This window comes from Vulpes vulpes, chromosome X (genome assembly GCF_048418805.1).
Source record: "Vulpes vulpes isolate BD-2025 chromosome X, VulVul3, whole genome shotgun sequence".
In the NCBI taxonomy this organism is placed as follows: domain Eukaryota; kingdom Metazoa; phylum Chordata; class Mammalia; order Carnivora; family Canidae; genus Vulpes; species Vulpes vulpes.
The window spans coordinates 17,597,608-17,608,935 of NC_132796.1; the positions used below are offsets into that span (position 1 = coordinate 17,597,608).

General features: G+C 42.7%; 1 pseudogene; it reads left to right on the forward strand.

Moving 5' to 3' along the window:
• The first annotated feature begins 8,427 nt into the window (after positions 1 to 8,427).
• Positions 8,428 to 10,764, forward strand: LOC112919045 (keratin, type II cytoskeletal 8-like; annotated as a pseudogene).
• The last annotated feature ends 564 nt before the right edge of the window (positions 10,765 to 11,328 follow it).

Consider the following 11,328-nt stretch of genomic DNA (forward strand, 5'->3'; position numbering starts at 1 on the left):
GAGTAGGAGCAGAGAGGAGGTGCAGAGGCAGAAGCAGACTCCTCACTAAGCAGGGAGCCCAAGTTGGGGCTCGATCCCAGGATCATGACCTGAGCTGAAAGCAGATACCCAACCAACTGAACCATCCAGCTGCCCATCAGGCTGCATTTTAAAAGGACCAAGCTTCATATAAGAAGAAATTCAGAAAACAGAAGAAATAAATACACGAATCTATACTGTAACCTAGGATGATTCGGGCCCTTTGTGGAAGCTATTTGGCAGCTTTGGTTATGATTTCTGTTCTACTGTTTGGTCAGGATGGGATTTTTCAAGGCATTCGTGCAGCTCATTAAATATGTTATTATGTTGGCTTATGTTTCTCTTTCAATTTAAGAACTCAGCTCTTAGAAAACATTTGCCTGAAATGAGTCCAAGTAGCTTAAGCCTCAGAAGCAAATCCATTTTGACTAATAAAAGACTAATTCTCTAAATAAGCAAGATGGTTTTTCTTAAATGAGAATCTAATTGTGAAATCCTATATCCTTAAATTTAGCAAATTACTAGCATAGACATTTCTAAGCCTATGCGATTTGGATCAGATTTCTCATCATCAGAAAAAGGAATAATTTCTCTATCATCAGAATTTGAAATGAGCTGCAAGAACACAGGCCTCAGCTGGCAATCACCTCTCAAAGTAAACAAACCCATATGCTGGGACCTGGAAGATTTGGGTCCTCCATGACTTCAACCATCCCCCTCCACGCACACCCCACACCCCACACCCACCAGCCAATCACCTTCAGATCCTTAATTGGCCTTCTCGTCTGCCCTTTATTGGGAACTAGGAATGACTTCTGTCCTTAATGAAATTTTCTTCCTCAAATTCCAGAGATAAAACATCGGTGCTCATATTTTCATGTAGAGCCGGTAGTCAGGTGTGACTGGCCGCCTCTCCCAGCCTTCAGGCCAGAACTGCATAAATTGACACACTCTAAAAGAGAAAATGAGCATGTAACATCTGGGTCTCTTCACTCAGAAATGCAACAATTAAGAATTAGTCTTCTGGCTATGAACAAATAACTTAGAGCAGTGCATTTTACAAAAGCAGATCTCGTCACTCCATCCTGGGGGAGATGCTTTTGTCCCTTGGCATACAACCAGCCGCAAGAGCTGATCAATATTCTGACTGTATCCTTTGGATTGTTGCAAACACCATCAGCCCAGTTCTGTCTTTTTATTATAGCCACAGGGTAAAGTCTTTCTTCACACTACCAGGGTCACCTGTAGGCTGTCTTGCAATGTCGTGTGTGGGTGACAAAAGTCTAACAAAGAGGAGAATTGTGTAATGAAAATAAGCAGCAGAGACCAGAGAGGACTTTGAAAAAATGAAAAGGCTACGCACATATTTCATTGCCTTGAGCCTCTAGGACATGTGTACATCCCAGACTTTCCAAAATACATTACTGTGAGCAGATCCTCAAACCAAATTGTATTCTCTGTTGTTTGTTCTCGCTTCTGTGTACATTCATCAAATAAAAACAAAATGGTACTTCCTGTATGCCAGGTACTAACTGTGTAAGGTGCTGGGGACAGGCTGGTGAAACAGAGTCACCGTTTCCAAGCTCAGAAAGATCACAGTCAGCCAGGGGAGACAGTCCATTACATAAGAAAAAACAATGCTTGGTGATAAAGGCTCCAAGAATATCAAGTCCCGGAGCCTTGGTGATGCAGAGAAGGAGGGACTGGTTCAGTCCTACAGGAGGTACCATTTATGCTTGCAGCCAGGAGAGGTGAATCCCCTGGGCCAAGCGGGAGCAGGGAGGCAGAAGTGAGGAAGAGAGACGGGGGAGTGCATCAGGAGAAGGCAGTAGCGTGGATGAAGGCTTGCAGGTGAGAGACAGCCTTCCCTATTATCGGACCTGAACGTCTCCTGATCATCCAAAGACTGAAGAAAATGCAGTGAGAGAGACAGAGAAGCTGCAAGAGTAGAATGTGGGAAAGTAAGAAACAGAGTGTGACGGGTTTTTGGACTGAACCCTAAGGTCAAGGAAAAGTGGGGTCAATTGGGTTGTTGCTCCCAGTTCTTTTCCCCCTTCATGTTACAGAAGTGACCACATCTTTACGGTGTGCAGAGCAAGCATCCTTGCCCCCTGACCTTGGGTTTAGCAATGTGACTTCCTTTGGCCAATGAACTGTTAGCTGAGAAGGCCCATGGAAGGTATGAATGAGCTACTTGGTTTCACTTGTCCTTTTGCGCCTCTTTTGGTGGTCTGTGTAAACCATATGCTTCAGGGAGCTGCTGCCCCTTCTCGCTAGGCCCTAGAATGACATCATGTACTACACTTAAACCCAACCAGAAACCTGGGGTCCTACCCAGCTGAACCCAGGCTTCGTGAGCCAAACTGCTGCCAACCTACAGACCTAAGAACTGAAAATATTTATTTTGGTATGTCACTCAGATGTGGGGGTTGCTATATAGCAAAAACTGACTAAAATACAAAACTATGGCAAATTTTGCAGAAGGGAATGAATGACATGGTCATGGTCGTATTTTAAAACATTCCCTGGCTCCATTATGGAGAACAGATTGAGGGAGAGAAGACCAGTTGGAAGAGGAACACAGCCAAACTGGGAGATGGTTTTGTTAATCCAGAGAAAAATAAATGATGGTGGCCTTGCCCAGGGTGTCAGTGGTAGGGGGCAGAGAGAAGCACTGATTCTTGTTTAATATGTATTCCTTTAGTGCAGTATTCCTGTTTTGTGGGGGGGTTTTCTTTTTAATATAAAATCTATTTTCCTCTAAGACCAAGATAAGCACAGTCTCTCTAAGACATTAGAGCTCAAGCCTATTTAGCAATCCGGCTTCATTTGTTCATTCAGGTATTTATTCTACTGTCATTTATTGAATGCCTGCCAAGTGTCAGCACAATAAAATATGTCATCCCTGCCATCCCAAAGCCTTTAGTCCAGGATGGAGAGACAGACACATAAGCAAACAATTGCAATAATCTATTGAAAGTACTGTAATAAAAATGAGAATAAAACCTACAGTAACATGAAGGGGAAAATACAATCCTTTATTCTATTAATGTTCCTGGAGACATTTATATTCATTTGTGTAGGCAGCAGTCTTTGTTTTATTCACTGATATATCACAGGTGCCTGAAAGAAAATGCCTAGCATGCATAATTAGTGGATGCCTAATGACTTTAGGTTTCATGCTTAATTTCCTGAACTGTGGCTCAGCTTCACCCTTCTCCTTCCAGTCTGGACTGCCTCAGATAGGATTCCCATGGACTGAGATGATGGTCAATAGGTTCAAGTAGCAAAGCGAGTGTAGGATAAAAACAGAGAAGACATTGCGTTGGGCCACCAGGATGATGCTACTGACTTTTGAGGGCAGAGTTTCAATAGAGTGCTGGAGTGAAACACCACAACTCAAACACAAGCTTCCTCACCCTGCTTCTTTTAGTTCTTTAGCAGTGGGGATTAGAATATTCACCATATGCACCATAGACGTGGCAGGAAAGATACACAATCGAGAAAGCCTAGCAGGATGGTACTCCCTTGATGGTGTTTATCTTAATGACTTCACCCCGGTCTTTTTTTTTTTTTTTTTTACAAATACAGCTTATTTATTTACTTATTTAAATTTTTATTTATTTATGATAGTCACACACACACAGAGAGAGAGAGAGAGAGAGAGAGGCAGAGACACAGGCAGAGAGAGAAGCAGGCTCCATGCACCAGGAGCCCGACATGGGATTTGATCCCGGGTCTCCAGGATCACGCCCTGGGCCAAAGGCAGGCGCTAAACCGCTGCACCACCCAGGGATCCCGACTTCACCCCGGTCTAAGTCTGGCCCTTGGTGTTACTGTCTAGGAGCTTTATCTCAGAGATCGTGATTCATACTAACCCACAGGGGACTAAATATGACACACCCATATGCATCATGTTTAATTTTTATTGAGAAATATAACTTCTGTATGGGCTTTTTTACTCTTATCTGTCTAACCAGCACATTTTTCCCTTTGAACAAGCTATATAAGATGTCTAATCATCTGAAGGTAACTTGAAAGTGACTTGAGATATTTGGAATCAGAACAAAGAAAGAGGATTTGAATGTTAAAATAGAATCAGGTTTGTTTGTCAGTATAGTTGGCGCACAATGTTACATTAGTTTCAGGTGTATAACAGTGATTTGACAAGCTTATACATTATGCTGTGTCCACAAGCTTAGCTATATCTGTCCCCATATATCACTATTATGATATTATTGACCGTGTTCCTTATTCTATGCCTTTTATTCCCATGACTTATTCATTCCATAACTGGAAGCCTGTATTTCCCTCTCCCCTTCACCCTCCACCCCTCTTCCCTCTGGCAACCATTAGTTTGTTCTCTATTTATAGGTCTGATTCTGCTTTTTGTTTATTCACTTTTATTTTTAGATCCCGCTTTTGAGTGAAATCATATGGTATTTGTCTTTCTCAGTCTGACCTATTTCACTCACCATAATACCCTCTGGGCTGTCCGTGTTGTCTCAAATGGCATAATCTCATCCTTTTTCATAGCTGAGTAATATTCCATTGTGCATATATACCACATCCTTCTTATCCATTTGTCTGTTAATAGGCAATTAGGTTGTTTCCATTTCTTGGCTATTGTAAATAATGCTGTGATAAACATGGAGGTGCATATATGTTTTCAAATTAGTGTTTTTGTTTTCTTTGGGTAAATACCCAATAGCGGAATTATTCTATTTTTAATTTTTTGAGGATCCTCCATACTGTTTTCTATGGTGGCTGAACCAATTTACATTTCAACCAGCAACGTACAAGTGTTCCTTTTCTTCCATATCCTTGTGAACATTTATTGTTTCTTGTCTTTTTATTTTAGCCATTCTGACTAAGGTGTAAGGCGATATCTCATTGGTTTTGATTTGCATTTCCCTGATGAGTGATGTTGAGCATCTTTTTATGTGTCTGTTGCTCATCTGTAGTCTTCTTTGGAAAAATGTCTGTTCATGTCCTCTGCCCATTTTTTAATCAGATTGTTTGGTTGATTTTTTTGTCTGATTGGTTGGTTGGTTTGAGTTGTATAAATTCTTTATATATTTTGGATATTAACCCCTTATCAGATATATCATTTGCAAATATCTCCTCCCATTCAGTAGGTTACCTTTTTGTTTTGTTGGTTTCCTTTGCTGTACAAAAGCTTTTCAAAGCTTTTTGTTTTGATGTAGTCCCTCCAATTTTCTTTTTTTTTTTGCTTTTATTTCTCTTGCCTTAGGGGGCATATCTAGAAAAGATGTTGCTAGGGCAAATGCCAGAGAAATTACTGCCTGTGGTTTTTTTTTTAAGATTAAAAAAATTAAGTAGTCTCTACACTTAACGTTGGGCTCAAACTCGCAACCCCAAGATCAAGAGTCACATGCTCTCCTGACTAAACCAGCCAGGCACCCCCTGCCTGTTTTTTCTTCTAGAATTTTTATGGTTTCAGGTCTCACATTTAGGTCTTCAATTCATTTTGAGCTTATCTTTGTGTATGGTGTTAAAAGGTGGTCTAATATTTTACATGGAGCTGTCTAGTTCTGAGAACACCACTTATTAAAGAGACTGTCTTTTCCCCAAAATGGAGTCAGGTTTTATTAGCTTGACATAATTTTAGAGTTGGAAGCATCAGGCATTTTCAATATTTGTTGAGACTCACAGTGGACTCTCTCCCCAGGACACTGCAGAGAAAGGCATTACCTAACTCACCGTGCTCTTTTCTAGGGCTCCATTATGGACCAAATCTTGCTCCTAACTGACACTTAGGTTTCCACAACGTTTTTGAGGACAATTCCGTACCTCAAGGCCATGTAGCTCTCCCACGTGGAATGTTTCAATCCAGAAAGGTTGAATAGGCTGATGCAATTTATAAAAACAATCTGCAAGTGCAGTAATGCTAAATAAATTAAAATTTTCCTGGCTCTTCTTATAAAGCTGGTTGTAGTACTATAATGCTGCCACACTGATTTTCATTTGGGGTTACACCTCCATTACAAAGGATTAGGGAAGATTTCACAGCTGTTTGAACAATCTTTAGTCTTCCAATGAACCACTAATTAATAAACCATTCTGTTAGTGATGTTTTCACCTTTACATCTCCCCCAACTTACCCCTAATTGACTCAGCAGTTTCAAGATAAAATTGCATGGTACTGAATAAAATGTAAGCACGTGCATGTAAATAATACCGCCGTGGATCACCATTCTTATCAAATCTAGCCTGTCAGCATTTTCCCGTGCATTTATGGTCCTACAGATTATTGGAACAGAGTAGTAGATTTCAGCGGGCAGTTAATTCCAAATCACCTGGTCCAGTGGAAATGGCAGTATCTTGCAACTTTTTCCTTGCTAACTGGAAGGGGAAGTCCTTTCGTATTTACTTAAAATCCTTGATTGGCTTGTTAGTATTTCTACTACAGTTGGTACTTGGTTTCCAACATAAACTGTTGTTTTTCTCTTGAGGTATCTGCACTCCTCAGATGTCTGGTTATTTTGGTCTATGAACTCATATTCCCATGGAGGTCCTAGCAGCTTGGCCTCACACCTACAGGAAATAGCTGAAAGGCAGCCCCTAATCTGGGTGAAGTCCAAAATTCAAGGGAAGCAGCAAGGACTACTCCCTATATGCAGGTTCTCACACAAGGCTCTAACTATATTATTTGCTGGGGACAGGATAGTGAAAGAGTCTTCTGTTTACTCTCATCCCATTGAGCAAATTCTCAGGCTACGGATATACCTTTGAACCCTCAGAGTAGTGGAACTTGAAGAAGGGAGTCTCCATCAGCTGTGCAGGGAGCAGGGTGACTGCCTGAGGCCAGGCAGTGCACCCCATCTTCAGCCACTCTGCACCCTGGGAGCACCTGGGCGCTGCTTAAATTACTCCCGCAGTCCCCCACAACCGTGCTTTGGTCTCACTTGATTGTGCCCCTCAAGAGAAGTCCCGCATTTGCTTTTTCCAAGAGTCCTGAAAATGATCTAGTTTGCAAACATTTCTTAAATTTCCTAGCTTGGGGCTGCTAGACCACAGAAGTGATATAAATTCAGACTGAAAACTACCCTTAGGAAAGGTGATGATTATTTATTCCCATGGATGTGTGTGTGTGTGTGTGTGTGTGTGTATTTTTCCCCACCCTCACCCAAAGCTCAGACAAGGGTAGACAAGCTTCTTTGTTTTCTACCTCAGCTAATGGATAGCTTTGCCTTTTGCTCCACTGTAGCCCTCTCAGGATCCCAAGTTTATACAAAGTTCTTAGTTCCAGTTCCTCCCAGACCCTTTTCTCTGGACCCTCAAAGCTGTTAAAACCCAAGCATCTTGGTCACAAAGTTCTCTCTTCTTCTCTGGGGGAATCAGTGTTAGCAGCTTTTTATCATGTGGAACTGTAGGTTCAGCTCTGATTTTGGCCTTGAAATATTTTCCTTACTATCCTAACTATGCATTTAAAATGATACTTGCCAGGGTTCCTGGGTGGCTCAGTCGGTTAGGCTTCTGATTCTTGATTTCGGCTCCAGTAGTGACCTTAGAGTACTAGGATCAGGCCCCAAGTCAGGCTCTGGGCTCCTTGCAGGGTCTGCTCTGGAGTTTCTCTCCCTCTCCCTCTGTCTCTCCCCCCATTTGTGTTCCAAATAAATAAATAAAATCGATAGATAGTTAAAATGATACTTGCCTTCTTGGGATGCCTGGGTGGCTTAGTTGGTTAAGTATCCTACTCTTGCTTTTGGCTCAGGTCATGATCTCTTGGGCCAGGAGATCAAGCCCAGCATCTAGTTCTCCACTGAGCCCAAAGTCTGCTTGACTTCTCTCTCCCTCTGTCTCTTCCCCCATTCATGTGTATGTACACACATGCACCCTCTCTCTCTCAAATAAATAAATCTTTAAAAAAATAAAATGATACTTGCCTTCTAAAAGAAAATAAACTTGGGATCCCTGGGTGGTACAACGGTTTGGCGCCTGCCTTTGGCCCAGGGCGCGATCCTGGAGACCCGGGATCGAATCCCACATCGGGCTCCCGGTGCATGGAGCCTGCTTCTCCCTCTGCCTGTGTCTCTGCCTCTCTCTCTCTGTCTGTGACTATCATAAATAAAAATTATAAAAAAAAATAAAATAAAAATAATAAAAATAAAAGAAAATAAACTTTTTTAAAGAAAAAGGTGGCGGGGCACCTGGCTGGCTCAGTCAGAGAGCATGTGACTCTTGACCTCCAGGTCATGAGTTTGAGCCCCATGTTGGAGGTAAAGATTACTAAAAAAATTAACTCTTTTTTTTTTTAAGATACTTGCCTCACTTTATCCAGTACTTCTAGGTGTTCTATAGCAGAAGGGCTTTCAAATTCTCCAAACTGCCATGTGGCCCAAAATGGAGGGCCTATGGGATCCTAAAAAACATGCAAACACAAACATGTCCATGCTTCAGCCTCAGAGAATCCCAGCCTTGCATCCAGCCAGGGGCCAGGACCAGGGGTATATTGAAGATGCACCCCTCTTCAAGTGATTCTGATGGGTGTCTCCACTTAAAAACACTGGAACAAAAAATAACAGTATGCAAGAAGATTGTTTATATTTGGCTGGAAAATAACTTTTTCCTATTTTTCAAAAGGAATGAAACCTTTATTGGTATCTCCAGAGATAAAATGCTTTTGCTACAGATAATTGCCTTTTGATGCTTAGTTCTTTTTTTAGCTAATTGGATGCAGAAGAGTTTGTTGGAATTATGTATTACTGTATAGTGGACAATTCCATTTTCTGAAAGGTAAGAAAAAATAGATATTTGCATCATGTTTCCTGCATGAAAACTTTCCTTGGCCAAAATTTTGCTGAGCTCTGAAAATATTTTAAAATTTTTGCATCGTTTGCTTTGGCCTGTCAGTATGCTGAAAACCAGTATTAGAGATTTTGACCTTTGGCAGTTTTGTAGCTGAATGGATAATTCAGCAATCTTTAATTGTGCCACTGATAAGATAACTGAATAAGTAAATGAAAATTTCCAAGTGCCAAGTACAGATATCCAGTTTGCAATTCTCACCAAAACCCATTAAATTCAAATGGATAAAATGTGCATTGTGAATACTGTACACAATATTGTACAGAATTTGCCCAGAAGATACAAGCTAAATTTTTCAAGTCACCTATCAGAATTATTGTTGACAATATGTGCTTTGCATAAAGGTGATAAAAATAGAAATTTTAAAAATTAGCTTTCTGCCTATTTCTTAGTTATCAAAAAATATTAGAAAATAAACGGAGGGGTACCTAACTGTATCAGTTAGTGGACCATATGACTTTTCATCTCAGGGTTGTGGGTTTAAGCCCCCCCGTTGTGTGTAGAGAGATTACTTAAAAAAATAAAATATTTTAGTTGGGGTGACTGGGTGATGGGCACTGAGGGGGCACTTGGTTGGATGAGCTCTGGGTGTTATGCTGTATGTTGGCAAATTGAACTCCAATAAAAAAAATTTTTTAATATTTTAAAGGAAAAAATGGAGAATTTTCTTCTGTTGTTTGGCAATCCTCATTATAATATCTAAGCAGTGTCTCCTTGCCCCAATTGAACCGGTCAAAAATCCATAAATCCATATTCCATATACCATAATTTTGTTAGAAGATTTTATTTTGGGGGTGCCTGGGTGGCTCAGTTGGCTAAGCCTCTACCCTCGGCTCAGGTCATGATCTTGGGGTCCTGGGATGGAGCCCTACTCTGGCCTCCCTGCTCTGCCGGGAGCCTGCTTCTCCTCTCCTGCTGCCCCCCACCACTCATACATGTGCATGTGCTCTCTCTCTCTTTCCAATAATTGTTTTAAGATTTTACTTATTTATTTGAGAGGGAGAGAGACAGGGATAGTGACCAAGATAGCACAAGCAGGGAGGAAAGAGAGAAGCAGGCTCCCCGCCGAGCAGAGAGCACCTGGAGCACCTGGAGCAGCAGAACAAAATCCTCGAGACCAAGTGTAGCCTTGTGCAGGAACAGAAAACAGCTCAGAGCAGCAAGGACAACATGCTCGAAAGCTCGAACAACAACCTTTGGTGGCAGCTGGACACACTGGGCCAGCTTCTGGAGGACGTTGACTGCTGGAGGACATTGAGAATAAGCATGAGGAGGGGATCGGAGAGCACACAGACATGGAGGATGAATGTGTCCTCATCAAGAAGGATGTGGATGAAGCTTACATGAACAAGGTAGAGCTGGAGTCCCACCTGGAAGGGCTGACCGACGACAGCAGCTTCTTCAGGCGGCCGTATGAAGAGGAAATCGGTGAGCGGCAGGCCCAAATCTCAGACACAGCTGTTCCATGGATCTGGACCGCATCACTGCCCAGGTCGAGGTCCAGTACGAGGACATCGCCAACAGCACCCAGGCTGAGGCCCACACCATGTACCAGATCAAGTATGAGGAGCTGCCAATATTGATGGGGAAACACACAGGGATGACTGCTGTCACAAGAAGATGGAGATTTCCAAAATGAACCAGAACATCTAGGCCGGGATCGAGGGCCTCAAAGGCCAGAGGGCATCCTTGGAGGTCGCTACTGCTGATGCAGAGCAGCATGGGGAGCTGGCTGTTAAGGACTCCAGTGCCAAGCTTGCCAAGCTGGAGACTGCCCTGCAGTGAGCCAAGCAGGACATAGCGTGGCAGGAGTTCATGGACATCAAGAAGGCCCTGCACATCGAGATCACCACCTACTGCAAACTAGAGGGCTAGGAGAGCCAGCTGGAGTCTGGGAGGCAGAAGATGGGCTGAGCTCAGCCTTCAGGGGCCTCATGAGCCCTGGCCTCGACTACAGCCTGAGCTGCTTCCAGTCCAGCTTCAGCTGCGGGAGAGCTCCAGTTCCTTCAGCTGAGTCAGCTCCTCCAAGACCATGGTTGTGAAACTGGGTGTGCAGGTCGTCTGATGTCCTGTCCAAGTGAACAGCCACGGTGGTCCCTTCCAGCCTCCCCTCTCCCGAGGCTGCCACAGAGCCTTTGGGGGAAGGAGTTGTGCAAGGTTACATCAGAACAGGAGACACACTGGAGGCTCAGCTCTAGCCATCAGCCTACCCTTGGGGGCATCTACTGCCTTGGGTACCCCCCTGCCCATGCCCCCAACTAAAAGCCAATTCAAGTGTCTTTTCCCAAATAAAGCCTTAGATGGCTCTGCCAACCACCCCCCTAATTTTTTTAAATAAGTAAAATTTAAAAACTTAAAAGCACAAACACAAACAGGAAACCTATTTAAAGAGCAACCTAGGATCACAATGTTTAACATCAAGTTTCATTGGCTAGACCCCTCCAAATATATCCTAAAACCAACGGCCTCTCATCTCCA